The 16,269-nt window shown below is 35.3% G+C and overlaps 1 protein-coding gene across 1 annotated transcript in view; it reads right to left on the minus strand.

Moving 5' to 3' along the window:
• Positions 1 to 15,530, minus strand: part of LOC145666799 (facilitated trehalose transporter Tret1-like) — a 113,930-nt gene extending 98,400 nt beyond the window's left edge. The window contains exon 1 of the mRNA XM_081734359.1: positions 15,346 to 15,530. The gene's annotated coding sequence lies outside the window, so the exon portion shown is untranslated. The remainder of the gene's footprint in view (positions 1 to 15,345) is intronic.
• Positions 15,531 to 16,269: the final 739 nt, after the last annotated feature.

The raw sequence follows: 16,269 nt of genomic DNA on the forward strand, positions 1-16,269 counted from the left end.
CTCAAATGTGAGAAATGTGCTGCTAGCTTGCATGTCTGAATTGTCACCTCATCATTGTTTAAGTACTTGAATCATATTTCTGTATTAATTTATCAACAAATTGGCAAGAATGATATTTCCGGTTCCGATATAACCTACATGTATAAAGAAACTATGACAATAACAATTATAGGAGTTCTTTTGAGCTTTTCAATTGATTTGATTAAGTATTTTAACCATGGTACAAGTTTTCAATATAGACGATATTACTTAATAGAAACCAAGTACCTTAGTAAGAAAAACGCTATAATATGTTATTAAAATAAATGTAAATTGTAAAATTAAATTGCTATCATTTTTAATTATTTTAGCTTACTCAAATAATTCCAAGCAAATTAGTGTCAAAATTTAAAAAAAAAAATGAAAGTTCGATGTTCCATTTGTCGTATATTTCATTGTAAATTTTCAGGATATTCAATATACCTATAACAATATACTTTTCAAAACTCGAAATTTTTATGGGGAAATGTTTGGGAACTCCAGATGTCACATTATCACCATACATTTTTAGGATATGTCTGTACATGTGAAATTTACGTTTCTCCGATGAAATGCTTTTGTCTTAAGTATTCATTGTAAATTTCTATTAACATCTTTTAACAAACATTACCCTATACACAAGAGGATTTCGGTGACTTCTAAGAATAAATAATGTACTTTCTACATGAAGTCAAGCGATAACTTTAAATTCACTTGAAGTGTTTAGGCTATGTCCTAGGAAAAGCATATAGCATATATTATTTTTAGTCTCATTTAATAGATCTACCCTTGACATGTTAGTTACTTCTACATCCTTGATGTTTTTAGAGGATTATATTAAATCTTACTTATGATAATCATTCAATATCCTGTAAAATATATTACGTCATAGCATAGTTGTCATTTTATTACTCGGAGCCTACATAATCACGTTAAAGAATGTTTCAGCTTTATGCAGTAAATTATGAACTTACATGTAGAACACTTAAAAAAAGTAATCTTTGACACTATGAACACTTGAGAGGAGTTAAAACGATGGGTACTTTTTAAATATTGTTTAAAACGACAATATTAAGGATCATACAAAAAAAATCAGGGAGCTTTTCTGCAATTCTTGGCATGAGTGAACGAACATGTGACGTTGAGCCATCACCGATAGCGCTTCTCAGTTAAATAATATACTTAAAGCAAAATAAACATTCCATCTGTTTTATCTATATCTATGTTGTGCTGTTATTTTCTCAAACCTAACTCATATTTAATAAATATAGATTAAAGTGAAGGATTAAAATTGTTAGATAAGCAATATGAATTCCCCTATTTATTCATATTTATTCGAAGTCAACAATGGCTTTCAGTCCCAAATTCCTTATTCTTGTAAGATAACAAGAATTCCAAAACGATGAGAATGACCTCAATAAATAAGTTTGTAAAGTTTATCAGTTTCAATCCACACAATAGATTTGACGAACGAGATAATGAGAGAGAGACCCGTACAAAGGTCAACTTTTTAAAGATGTCAAACTCAGAAAAGCGGACACTATTTCTGATGGGGTTAGCGAGTATGAGAAAATATTTGAAAACAGAACAAATACTTATTTTAACTTAATTTAAATTATTTTTCTGTATTTAGGAGGAATCAGTTTCTTTTGGCATAATCATAATTTTCTCAAAGTAGCTATGTGAAACTAGTGTTTCTTTCAGAAAACATGTGGCGGTGGGGGAGGAGAACTCTGAAACTACGTATTAACCAAGGATGTTATAAAATAGAGGATCTGCCCATAGGTATCTTCATCCTATTAAAGCAATGAAGCCAAAAGCAACCGAGCATCGGCATCTCTGATTGGCTACTTTCGCTTGACCTCAGTGTCATTAGACATCGTGAGAAAGCAGAATGGGGCGCTCCACGAAACTCATGGACTTCGAACGTGGTCAGGTGATTGGGTGTCACTTGTGTCAGAAGTCTGTACGCGAGATTTCCACACTCCTAAACATCCCTAGGTCCACTGTGTCTGATGTGATAGTGAAGTGGAAACGTGAAGAAACACGTAGAGCACAAAAGCGTACAGGCCGACCTCGTCTGTTGACTGGCAGAGACCGCCGACAGTTGAAGAGGGTCGTAAAGTGTAATAGGCAGACATCTATCCAGACCAATACATAGGAATTCAAATTGCATCAAGATCCACTCCAAGTACTATCACAGTTAGGTGTGAGGTGAGAAAACTTGGATTTCATGGTCGAGCGGCTGCTCATAAGCCACACATCACGCAGGTAAATGCCAAACGACGCCTTGCTTGGTGTAAGGAGCGTCAACATTGGACGATTGAACAGTGGAAAAACGTTGTGTGGAATGATGAATCACGGTACACAATGTGACGATCCGATGGTAGAGTGTGGGTATGGTGAATGGCCGGTGAACGTCATCTGTTAGCGTGTGTGGTGCCAACAGTAAAATTCGGAGGTGGTGGTCTTATGGTGTGGTCGTGTTTTTCTTGGAGGGGACTTGCACTCCTTGTTTTGCGTGGCACTCTCACAGCGCAGGCCTACATTGATGTTTTATGCACCTTCTCGCTTCCCACTGTTGAAGAGCAATTCGGGGATGACGATTGCATCTTTTAACACGATCGAGCACCTGTTCATACTGCACGGCCTGTGGCGGAGTGGTTATACGACCATAACATCCCTGTAATGGACTGGCCTGCACAGTCCTGACTTATATAGAGCACCTTTGGGATGTTTTGGAACGCCGACTTCGTGCCAGTCCTCACCTACCTACATCGATACCTCTCCTCAGTTCAGCACTCCGTGAAGAATGGGCTGTCATTCTCCAAGAAACCTTTCAGCACCTGATTGAAAGTATGCCTGCGAGAGTAGAAGCTGTCATCAAGGCTAAGGGTGGGCCAACACCACGTTGAATTCCAGCAGTACCGATGGAGGGCACCACGAACTTGTAAGTCATTTTCAGCCAGGTGTCCGGATACTTTTGATCACATAGTGTATATTTTATCGTATTTTGATTATAGGCCTACATACAGTAGCAGAAGTTTCCGTTCTTCTCACGAGAAGATAAGGTGTAATAAATATAAAACGGGAAATTTAAATTGTCACACTCTGCACTTTATGTATAAATAAAAGGAAATTTCCATATAATAAATATGACCTACTTTCTGCTCTTGAAATACGTGTTATCTTATTTTTAATTAAGAATCTATGTACCGAATTCCACACGTCCAACTTAAGCGAATCTTTACATTCGACAGTCTATGAAGAAAAGAAGAGAAGTTTGAATATTACAGAAATGTCTCCGTTAGAAGCGGCATTTTTGAAAGCGCTGAAATGCGTATTCCCTTATTTCAAAGAAGAGTTTATATGTTGAATTTCATCTCTCTAATTTCATGAATGTGTGAGATACTCAATTCTTTTTTTTTTTTTTTAAATCTTCATTTCCCTTGGAATATATGCTCCAAAAAATCCTTTCTTATCTCTTGCCTCCGTGATAAAAGCAATAGGCCGGGAGCGTACAAACAAGGCCTATGTGCGATCATGACATAAATAACAAACCTCGAGTGCGCAAAATATGATGCGATGATGCTCCATTGTGTCAAACAGTTTTTGGCAATAGTAATCTTTTTCTTTTCAAAATCACCATCCTACACTCTCGAAACAAATATTGCATTATCACTGGGCACAAGATTAATTAGTTTATTTCGCGCTGGAGAAGAAAACAGAATTTGGAGATAGGTCAACATATTACATGTCATGTCTTTATACTTTCATATTGTCAGCATATAGTTAAAAAAATAAATAAATAAATTGCTGTTCTTAATTAACATAAGGTAATCATTTTCAAAGTAAACAGCAAGGATAATTGTGCATAAATGAAATTCAAGAATCGTATTTTAAATTGTCTAAGACTGGTACACAAACAGACTTAAATCTTCCCCTTGACGAAAGTTACACATTTAGCGGCATTTATACTGTGGTGGTAGCCGGTGATACATACTTTTTTTTATTTTTTATAGGTGCGAACTAAAAATGGGTAAATGCCAATTAAAGACAGATCGTGGATATAAAATTTACTAGATAATAATATTACGTACGTATATGTTATACTTCTTGCTATTTAACTTTTCATACAAAAACATCTTCCCATATTTTTCAAAAATCAAAATGTGGCAATTAATCATGTTATAATAAACGTCTATTATATTTCTTGATATTTGCCTCTCTATGTAACAGAAACAATCTCTTATATAATTTATAAAAGAAATCCAAACATAACAGCGCAGCATCGAATATTGTGTGCTCGCGACACCATAAGCACTTTCTTTCATTTCTTTGTGCGCTAGTGGAGTACATCCAAAGAATATTCTGTCCAAATTTCACGTTTATATTTACAGAAAGAAGTATGATCTAGGCGATGATGAGCGAATCACTTCCACTCTTTTATATAATAGTACTAAGTAGATTATGGTATTAGTGTTACCCAACATAATGTCGAGGAAGAATTTTCGAGTTGACACTGAACTCTTCCAATAAACAGGTTTTTAGAGACAACACTTTCACGCCTCATTTTAAAGACGAAACAGCCTTAAATCTCGTCTCCTGGCTAACACTGTTCTTATTACACACAAAACATATTGTTTCAAACAATGAAAAATTTAATATAATTTCCTTCAATACAGCTCATTTGAATTATACTGACATAACCTAAGAAATTAATGTGATTTATTGAAGAATTCGTGCATACAGTGTAAAAGGACAGTTTGTTTTAAATACAATATCGTCTGTATTTAGTTATTCTCTTTTTCTTAAGTCTTTTAAGCAATGAAAGAAATCAAGTTTGTACCTTGAATTGCTCAGATACAGTGTTTTGCCTCCGTAATATGGAAAATATGATACTGAGAATGTGATAACTGCTAGGATTGAGTCCTAAATTGCAAGCCCATGCACATACTTCAGGAATATTAAGATCTTCTTTGACATAAATGATTCATGAAAAACATTCAGTCTTATTAATAAAAAATCATAGTAAAATTTTATCTAATTTGTGCCAACCTGCTTATATTTTATCATATACTAGCAGCGTTCACCCCGCTTCGCTGCGGTCACCCCGGAACGCAATAAACTTTGTTACTTAGATAATTTTTACTTTTTCGCTTTCAAGTGATATGATAAAAACCATAGAAGATTGCACTAATGTTAACATTATATCGCCTGTCATTTATGTTAACCCGCCCCGCTTCGCTGCGGTCACCCCAACCCGCCCCGCTTCGCTGCGGTCATCCCGGAACGCAATAAACTTTGTTACTTAGATAATTTTTACTTTTTCGCTTTCAAGTGATTTATAGCGCCTGTCATTTATGTTAACCCGCCGAGTCACAGGGTCATGCGGGTTGCATATAAGTACGTTTATTTTTATATGATGAACTAATAACAAAGGATTTGTACGTATGGACACCTGAATGGTCAATTATCTCAAGACACTGGTAATTGAAAATTAAAGTGATATGATAAAAACCATCTAGGGTCCAAATCCTAACAACCCCCCAAAAATGAAAGAAATCGGTTCAACCGTATTAGCGTGATGAGCGGACAAAGGATTTTTTCTACGTATGAACACCTGATTGGTCAATTATCTCAAGACACTGCTAATTGAAAATTAAAGTGATATGATAAAAACCATCTAGGGTCCAAATCCTAACAACCCCCCAAAAATGAAAGAAATCGGTTCAGCCGTATTAGCGTGATGAGCGGACAAAGGATTTTGTGCGTTCTCTTTTATATATATAGATGAAAATCTCAACCTTCCGTTTTGACCATTAGTCAAGATTTTCTTGCCTGACATGGATTTCCAGTTCATGATCAATAGCAAGATAAGGTACTTAAGCAAATGTCCAACATTTTAATGCTTGGGCAAAACATACTTGAGCATCTGACCCGATCCTCCAACTTTTCGATATCAATATCAGCAAGATGTAACGTTCTGTATTTAAGAAAAGAAAATTATATTTCGTACAATATATGAGTAAAATTTCATGTACTAATTTTCTTTCTGTGAAAACCGCATTATTGTTATCATCATCAATGAACAACATTTAATTTTCGTGAGTCGTTTTAGAATACGCACTATTGTGTTTATGTAGGACATTGTAGGTTCATTATTTTCTTTTGTCTGCTAGATTCTTAAATGACATATTATTTTGGTAGCATTTTCAGGTTAAAAAAAAAAAAAAAGTCATGTAAACGCAAAACACTCGTAAGAGTTCTCCAGCAGCATAGCGTTTGTTAAGAACAGATTGTTCGTTACTTCTTTGTACCCATTTCAAATAATGCAGTGAAAATGTTTTCAAAAAAGTATTGTGTTGTACAGTTGGGTGGGTGGGATCGAAGGTGTCCCGTATTCTCATGAGGAAATATGGCAGGCTACCGTCTTATGAATATTTTTACTAGCTTTGTTCTCAATGGAATCACAGTTCATACTCCAGCACATTGTAGATGTTTTGTGTATGTGTAGTATTTATTTTAGCTTCTCTTTGTTACATTATTCGTAATATTTGTAATTACGGGTGTAGTTTATTTCTACCAGTGGTCGCGCCTTACCTGCTCGCTCTTCACGTCCCCTAGGTTAGGAACCATTATTATAGCATAATGTTTAACACATTTTTCATCTGTAAATAGAATTGTTACCACTTTACAGCGCTTCCAAATTCTACGAAGCCCTGATTTTAAAACTTTGATTTTGATTATAGCTTCTCTTTCTTTACATCATTATTCGAAAACAGAAACGGCAGCTAAATTTTGCATGGAACGACTGTTAGAGTTGTACATCACAAAATTTTACTACTACTTATTAAATACTACGTTTTGATATACAGCAAACTCACGATTATCCGGGCACGCGCTTTCAGTATCTTTATGATATACGGTTTTATTTATTTATTTATTTTAAAGAAATTTCCCATACATTAGCAATTTATTCCATAATTATTTGATATATTCAACGAACTTAAAAAAAGTTAGTTACTGAATTCTTTATGTGTGTCTGTTCTTTGCGATTTTTTTTTTTTAAATAATTTTGAGCCCTCCATGCGATAGAGCATCAAAAACTTTCTGAAAGAGTAATGGAATTTTTCACGTCACTCTAAACCAGCGTTTCCCAACCGGTGTGCCGCGGCACACTGGTGTGCCGCGAATGGACCGCTGGTGTGCCGCGAGGAAATCGAAACAAAATTATTAATTCTTTAGCAACCAAATTGCAAGACATTAAAAAAATGTTAATTTTTGTATTTCACATTACTATGAATTTCTACCATGGAAAAAATTACTGTGATTGTAATATATTATTCTACCTCTATTACTGTGTAGCAGACAGTATTTCGGCTCGTACACATTTCCACGGTTAGCTGCTATGTTACGTTTCAATTGAGAGTCATACTAACATCTGAAATGGAAGCACTTGTACGGTACGCGTCAAGTGAACGTTCGTAGAACACTCATTCGCACATGAATGACAAAACAACTCTTTGTTCAACAGTTGTGTTTTGACTTCGACGCATCGCAAGCTGTATGATTGCAATAATATGCACCGGTTTTGGTTAAAACAGCAAAGTTAAAAGTACAAGACATTTGTTTGTTCGTTCGTTATTTAGTGATCTTCGTTCTTAGTGAAAGGTTGGATACAGTTTTCGAAAAAGTAAGCGCATTTTTAACAATCTGAGTCCTATATTTCATTGCAATTGTTCTCTATTTTAAAATTAGAATAAAAAATAAGCATAATGAATTAGTATAGGGGAAAACCAGTGATCAAGCTTTCATCTCTGTGAGGAGATCAGTAATCACAGAAAGAAAATTACCATGGTATTTTATATTTGCAAATAATAATAGTAACAATAATATCTATGACTGTGCCGCGAGAATTCAACTTACACCCATAGTGTGCCGCAAGTTGAAAAAGGTTGGGAAACGCTGCTCTAAACCATAAGTTATATAGAGATTATATTGGTGTTGATCAATACCTAAAAGGATGGTGAACTTTTTGGTACCAAATAGTAACCGGTGGCCACTGTCCAACTGACCACTATCTTGGACAGTGGCTACCAGTAAATATTGGTAAAATATGTTCACCATTCTGTTAGGTATTGATTAACACCAATATCATCTCTCTATGACCTAAAATTCCCGAGACATTGGCCAAAATATAGTTCCGATTTCGGGAGATTTAAGGAGCCATATCTCGGGAACCGTGAGTCATAGATCATATTGGTGTTGATTAATACCTAAGAGGATGGTGAACATTTTGGTACCAAATAGTAACCAGCAAATAGTACCAAATAGTACTGGGCACCGTTTCCCAGATATTGGCCAAAAAAGTTCGAATTTCGGAAGATTTAAGGAGCCATATCTCGGGAACCGTAAGTCATAGAGAGAAACTGAATTCGTTCCTGTCGAGTTTTTGCGAGAAACTGACGAAGGTGCGGATAAAAAGACTTACTTTTACATGTAGAAACAATCACAGTTTTCTTTCCCGCTCCATCTGGCAATGCTCATGGAGCATTCTCAACTGGTTTCCTATTGAATCGAATTTAGCGACTTTAGGCTCATATCAGAATCTCTAATACCGTTAAAGCTTATGTTCATGATTAATAAAATTATATTTATACATAATTGCACTTTAATATCAATATACATGGTTATAGAATAAAACACAATTCGTCTTCTCCCCCCTAACCTCCAACACGAACAGGGAACAACATTTTAACTGCACTTCTGTTAACGTTATACACCAATTAGTATTTCCAAACATTGATTAATAACTGGCAGAGATAATTTAAGTATAGATTACAATTCTATTGTACGAGTATACGATATGTTTTCTGACACGTACGAGTTATATCTTATATTAACATAACTTTACTTTGTATTGTGTGCTATGTTATACATAATCGCAGATCCTGTCTAGCATTGTAATCGTGTTTAGAAATAAACTTATATAAGACACAGCTCAAGTATAAAGTACGCATAAACGTGCCAGAGGAAATACGACACGTATATGGATATATGTTATGTTTTCATAGTATATACACATATGGGTCATCTTTCCTTTAGCACGTTTATGCATATTTTATACTTAAGCTATGTCTTCCTGTTTCGCCGCCTTTTTGATTCGCTCAATGACCTGGACACTTGGAGAAACAGGAATTGCTATTTGGTCGAATTACGTTACGCCGAAAATTAGTTAAAATGAATTTACAATGGTGTATATAGTTCTGGGCAGGAAGAGCCTACGCCTCCCCACGCGCCGGGTTTTTGAGTGACAAAAATAATGCAAGCTCTTATTTATATATTTTTAAAAGTTTATAGTAAACTCATGATATCTATCATAGTCCCCAATTTTTACTTTCTAGATCCGCCATTGTGAATTTACCTACACTCTAGCACAGGGCACAAAATTTCAAAATCAGACGCACTCGCCAACTCAAAAATAATGGTCGCCAGTATCTCTTACGTACAAATTATGATAGCCTTCCCCCCTCCCCGGCAGTGACGACGCCAAAGGGGGGGCAAGGGGGGCGAGCGCCCCCCTAGTAGCTACTTCTGCCCCCCTGACTGCCCCCCCAGACTCCTACAATCTTTAAACATTCTACATGTAGTATTTTATATCAGTATCATAATCAATTTCATTGTCAAATTGTAGTCTACTCTCCATGCCTTTACTATGTGGCAGATTAGTCCTCAAGCTTTCTTCTTTGAGCGTCTGGGTATGCACGCATATTTCTGTTTTCTAATTTAGCGCCTTTTGAGGTAAATTTTAGTTATATTTCTTTCTTATAATTTTTAATTATTGTGCCTAGCGAACAATACTAGATTTGATCGATTTGTTTTCTTCTCATTGGATCAACTTCGATTGGAAACAAAAGAAAGGTAAAACCAGTTACGTAACTTGTTTGTATTTATCCAGGTTTTAAGTTTTCAGTTTCATATTTTGTTTTATTTAAAGGTTCTATACTTCTTTTTTCTGAAACATTATTCTCAGCTTTCAATATTCAGGAGGTTGGTTTGCAACTACCAGTGATTAATTTTTTGAAAGGGATAAAAAGAGTTGTGTTTTCTCTTCCTGTAAATGATAATAAATTTATGGAATTAAATTGATTCCCAATAAAACGTATTGTCAGAGTGCTGATCTTTAGTTAGTAATTTGCTCCCTTACGTATTTTGTTTCAAAATACTGACGTGACGTCTACCATATTGACTAGGAACTGCTGAAATATTCGTAGCCCAACCCAGAAGGAATGCACGTGGAATGGTGAAGTTTTACTTTTACACTTCCCCCGAGAGTCAATATACTACCTTGTATAGTGAACCAGTTTTTGCAGAAAAGAAAAAATCTGAAGATTTCCTCGCACCACTGTTCGTAGCACTACCCCTATCAGATCTAAAATGGCGTCCTTTCAAGTGTTATTTAAGTTTGGGAAATAAGTACACGTAATAGTTAGATGGAGCTAAATCTGTGGAATAAGAATGATGATCTAGACATTGAAATCCTAGATTATGCAATGTCAGTTGTGTTCGCAGGGGCTTTATGGACAGGTGTATTCTCCTGAAGGAACATAATTCCTTTCTTTTCATTTTCCGCGGCGTTGAACTTCGAATTTTTCTTTTAGTTTTGTAAGTAATGTAGAGATTCTGGATTAAATATCTAACCGTAGCGGAGGTAGTCTATGAATACGACTCCATACTTATCCCAGAAGAATGTTGCAAACGGTTTCTCAACCTACTTCTGTGTCTTGAACTTCTTGGGGCGAGGGAGAAATGAGTGCTACTACTCCATTGACTGTTGTTTCGTTTCAGGATCATGGTGGTAGAAACATATTTCGTCCATGGTTACTACTCGTGAGCGAAATTGATCAGCATTATGGTCAAATTGGAAGAAGACTTCTCTTAATGCCGTCACTCTTTTATTCTCCTGACAGATATTTTGGGGACCCATTATGCCGAGAACTTGAGCATACCCAAGCCATTCTGAATTATGCTATCGACGCGTTCCAAAGAAATGCCCACATCTCTGACACAAGTTTTGCTGAGAAGGTAAAAACTGAGAAAGCGGGGTGCAGCCAGACCTCAGACTGTAATAAGTATATCGTGAGTTTACTATACACTTTAAAAACTATATAAATAATGACTTAAGTTATCTTTGTAACGTTCGGTGGTGTTTCACAGTTTTCCTAATTAATTTACTTCGGTGATTTTCCTTGTGGAACAAAAATGTTATAACAGTTAGGATCTGGATGTTCGTGACATTCGCTGTTTGGGCACACATAATCACTTCAGAGGCCCAAGGAATAATAAGAATTTCATTAATAATAAGAGAATTTGTATTTGTACATACGGAGATGTGTTTTTCTAAACTACGGTTTCATTTTTCTATCTAGTACTTACACTCCTTCTGGATTGGACCACGACATTTGCAGCAGCTCCTCCTAAATCCTCTTTCTCTCTCTCTCTCTCTCTCTTATATATATATATATAAAGAGAAAGAGAGAGAGAGAGAGAGAGAAAGAGATACGTAGCAAGACGCTTGTGTTACTTGTGCATATGCGAAACTAATTCAATTTATGTTTAGGCCTCAAAAGTTTCATTGAAAAATGTTTCATGTGTAGAGGTTACTTATTTGTTAGTTACAAATTTTACTTGAAATAAGTTTAATTTGTAATCATATAGGTCTAATATGAAAACAGCAACGAAATACATAATGTAATGTAAAATAAGTCAAACGTAATAAATGCATCATTTTTGGTATGGCAAATAGCCGCCCCCCCCGAAAATGTATCTGCCCCTCCTTTGCCCCCCTAAGAACTTAAAGCTGGCGTCGTCACTGCTCCCCGGCCTTTGGTTTGACAAAGAAAGACTTCACATTCCATGTTTTCTCTCACTCAGTGACAATTATTTTCGTGCGAAACAGAAACTGCGCAGCCCTGTGAGTTTGGGCAGAAACCATTCCTATTGAACACTGGTCACCAGCTCTAAATTTCTAGTCACCAATATCGACCTGGTGACCGGAAAATTTGCGCAGTGCTCTAGCAGGTATGTGCAATTTGGAACAGGTAGTGGGCCAATCACAGAGGACTAACTGGCGTAGAGGGCCATACATTTTAATAACATTGGAATGAGCATATTTAATTGAGAAACTCGATCATCGTTCACTAACAACACAGAAACACAAAACTGTTATAACGATAACTACAGTATTCATTTACTAAATAAACGCAGAAAATTTTTATTTATTTATCATTTTAGTGGGGAATTTGTTTACTCATATTCTGAACTGATCTCTCAATGTTACATGGTACACTAAGCGGATGCTATTCCTAAGATGGATATTAGTTATCCAGTAAATGTTTTCAATTCAGTTTAAGATTATGTAAGAAGCATATTTCTAATAAGGGGTCAGATGGACCGGATAAAAGAGGTCAGTCGGCCGGTTGTTGCGCATGATTATCTAAAGAGATATTTCCTATCTAAGTCTACATTTCAATAATGAGACTATATAAATTGTGATCCATATTTAAATTATCTCTGCCAGTGATCAATCAAGATTTGAAAATATTCATTGGTGTGTAATGCAAACAGAAGCACAATGAGAATTTTATACCTTTTGTATGTTGAGGGTTAAGGGGGAGAAGATAAATTAAGTTTCACTCTATAATCGTCTATGTTGATTGGAGTGAAATAATATATATAGGCTATATGATTTTATTCACTTTAAATATGAACTTTAATGCTATTAAAGGCATTTAATTGACAGAAAAGGAAATATATCAATTATGGAATTCATTCTTAGTGCATAGCAACTCGTGTTTTAAAGAACACCAAAATAGGAAAATATATCAGCACACTAAAAGCGCGTACACAAATGAAGGGTACACGGAAAAAGGGGCTCATTGCAATTTTTCCGAAAAAGTTAATATGAACACCAAATGTTGGTGCTAGTTTGTACTTCTAAATGCACTAGAAGTACATTTTCGAATAATGTGAAAAAAGTTACTTGTTGCAGACAAACTTACACAAGAAAAACAACTATACAAAAAAAGAAGGCGACCATCAACACTTTAAATTGCTTCTCCTGAGAAAAATGTAAAATGTCGATTCTTTCCGTGTACCCTTCAAGTAATCGTGAGTTTGCTGTGATTAAAAAAAATAGTATTTTGTAAGTAGCAGTAACATTTTTTAAATATGTTCTGACTGACTTGTGAGAAACGAAATACAAAATTAAAATTTTAGAAGCACAGTTTCATAGAATTTAAAAATTATATAAATAAAGTACTAATAGTTTTTATTTACAGTTTAATGTCATGTTACAATATTTTAAATACTTTCCTTCGTTGATGTTATGAATCCCAATATGATCTGATACCTATTCAAATTGTTAACACGTTAAAAAGAATGTTTGTAGTACTTTGTCAGTTGTAGGACGATAGTTCTTGAATATTTTCTTCTTTCCACGAAATTTCTAAACTTAGTATTACCTCTTGGTTAATTCTTACCCTTCATTCATTTTCGAATACAATCATCTCATTAAGTTTTTATTGTTGATTTTTATTTTCACATCTTTCCTAATTTTCAAAGAATTATAATATATATATATATACTGTATATATATATTTAGGGTGTTTTAAAGTAGAGTGGAAATTCTTGATTTGCAAGCGTAAGATGTCGAGGTTAAAAGCTAACGGTTGGCAATTCTAACTGAAATTTCTTTCCACTTTTTCGGCAGCTCTGTCAACGAGTGCCAATATGATACTTCTAAATACATTTCCTAGCCAAGTTTTCACTTCATTTCACATTGTTTATTGTTGTTATTAATATTGTTAATGATTACAATGTAAATTGGCCTTTGAATAGTTTATCTGAAAATTTGTAAATATTTTGAGGAAAAGTAAATTCAGGTGACTTGGGATGTGTTTTTTAAAATTTTCTTTTTATTTATTTATTTATTTATTTATTTTTGCAACGTTGTTGATTGATTTGTATTTACGTCCTTTGAAGTAAAGCTAGGATGAAAACCAGAGTTCAATGTGAGATCTAACTCAGTATAGTGCATTCAATGCTCTCCTATTGGGAATTGAACCATCGAACTTGTGCACCAAAGGACGCATGCTACCCACTAGAACAGAGAGAAGAGCTGAAAAATATCAAACTTCGCTAGGGAGTAGGTGAACATCCTCAAAACATAAAATTTAAACAGAAAAATAATAAATAAATAAATAACTATTTTCTCTTGCATGGCCGTCCACAGGGTAGAATAAGGGGAGATTAATTGCTCACCCCTAGATTTTTGAAAAGGGTTCAGTTGTTACGAAATAAATGTCAACACATATTCGATTTGTTTGTTTATATATTATAGTACTTAATATATTTTAAAAGGGTGTCCCAACAAAACCGACGGATTTCATATGCTTAATAGAATGCCTTGGAGAAATATACAAATCGTTGGAAGCATATACCGAATATCATCTTTGATTCTTAAATCGAAATATTTATTCGTTGTAATGGTGTAAAAATATTTACCAGTTTGTTAATATACAGTATTTTATTAATCATATTAAATCCGTCACTTTTAATGGAACACCCTATATAAAAATAATATTGTTCTATAGTATATTTACTATAATAAGGTTATGCAATGTGTGTGATAACTTGCATGTGTACCCCCGTGTATGGTGCAAGCTGCGTGAGTGTTCGCTTCTGTTATTGTGTGTGGTGTTTCGCCGTTCAGTTCGCCGCCTCTAGAAATCCTGTGGGTGTCCTTGTGCTCATGGGTAAACGATTAATGTCTCCTCTTTTCACATGTGAGAGTACGGATTGATTCCCGGTTGTAGCTCAAAAGTGTTTCAGATTTCGTGATAAGCTAATATGATTATGTGTAATATTAACTTGTTGCTGAAAATAGGTGTGAAGCTCTAGGTATATCATTAACAATTATAAAAAAAGAAATATTTCATGATTATTATATTTTCTGTTTGCAATAGAAAGATTATAACTTACGTGTTCCAGCTGCAAATACTGTCCAGAGTCAGCTAAATTAATAGTAATGCTAATAAAGGAAGAAAATCCCGCTGCAAACTTTTCATGTGTGAGAGTACGGATCGATTCCCGGTTGTAGCTCAAAAGTGTTTCAGATCCCGTGATAAGCTAATATGTTTATGTGTCATATTGACTTGTTGCTGAAAATAGGTGTGAAGCTCTAGGTAAATCATTGAAAATTATAAAAAAGAAATATTTTATGATAATTATTATTTTCTTTGTAATAGAAAGATTACAACTTACGTGTTTCAGCTGCAAATACTCTCCAGAGTCAGCTAAATTAATAGTAATACTAATAAAGGAAGAAAATCCCGGTGAAAACAACTTTTCGTGTTTCTATCTCATTAGTTCCTGAATTCACAAGTCCTGTGCACGACACGGAACGAATCGAACGCTTGTTCACTCGTTCGCTTCACGTTTATAACTACCTTTTGTATAGCAGCGACTCCCAGACCCAGTGCGACGCTTTCTTTTCAGTTTCCTTGTGACTTAATCGAAGCGTAATATTTTCTCTTTACACAAATGGATAAGATACTTTAAAAGATTTCTTTGTTTAACTTTACACACGCAAAAGTGGAAACTCTATTCTGTTATTAGCCTTTAAAGGAAAACAAATCGAATACCGATCAACACTGATCATTGAAATAAACAAAATGATGTAAAATGAAATGAAATGAAATCTTTTAAGTTTTACGTCCCACGGTTATGCCGGCTAGACTAAAGGAGGCGGTGATGATGAGAAATTAATGAAATGATGGAATAAAGAAAGTGGGAGGAAATGGGGGGAACCCAGAGAAAAATCACGGTTCTTGTCTACTACAAAGCTCACTTGGCGGGAGCTGCGATCGAATCAAGGACCCCAGGCACCAGGCGCGAACGCTCTACCACTCAGCCACCGCGGCCCCGAACAAAATAAGGGCTACTGCTCACTGGCAACATTTTGTCGGGCAACTATCTTGTTGCTCTGGTTAAATGCATTGAGTCTTATGGGAGTCCGCTCACTGAAGCGACAGCGACAGAAAAGTTGCCGAGGTGTCGCCAAGCAGGGCGACAGCAGGGCAACAGCTAGGCGACGGAACAGTTGCGCAACATCTAAAAATGCATTGAGTCTTATGGGAGTCCGCTCACTGCGGTGATGGCGATAGAAAAGTTGCCGAGGTACCTCCA

Source organism: Thermobia domestica, chromosome 12 (genome assembly GCF_964235325.1).
Source record: "Thermobia domestica chromosome 12, izTheDome1.hap1.1, whole genome shotgun sequence".
In the NCBI taxonomy this organism is placed as follows: Eukaryota; Metazoa; Arthropoda; class Insecta; order Zygentoma; family Lepismatidae; genus Thermobia; species Thermobia domestica.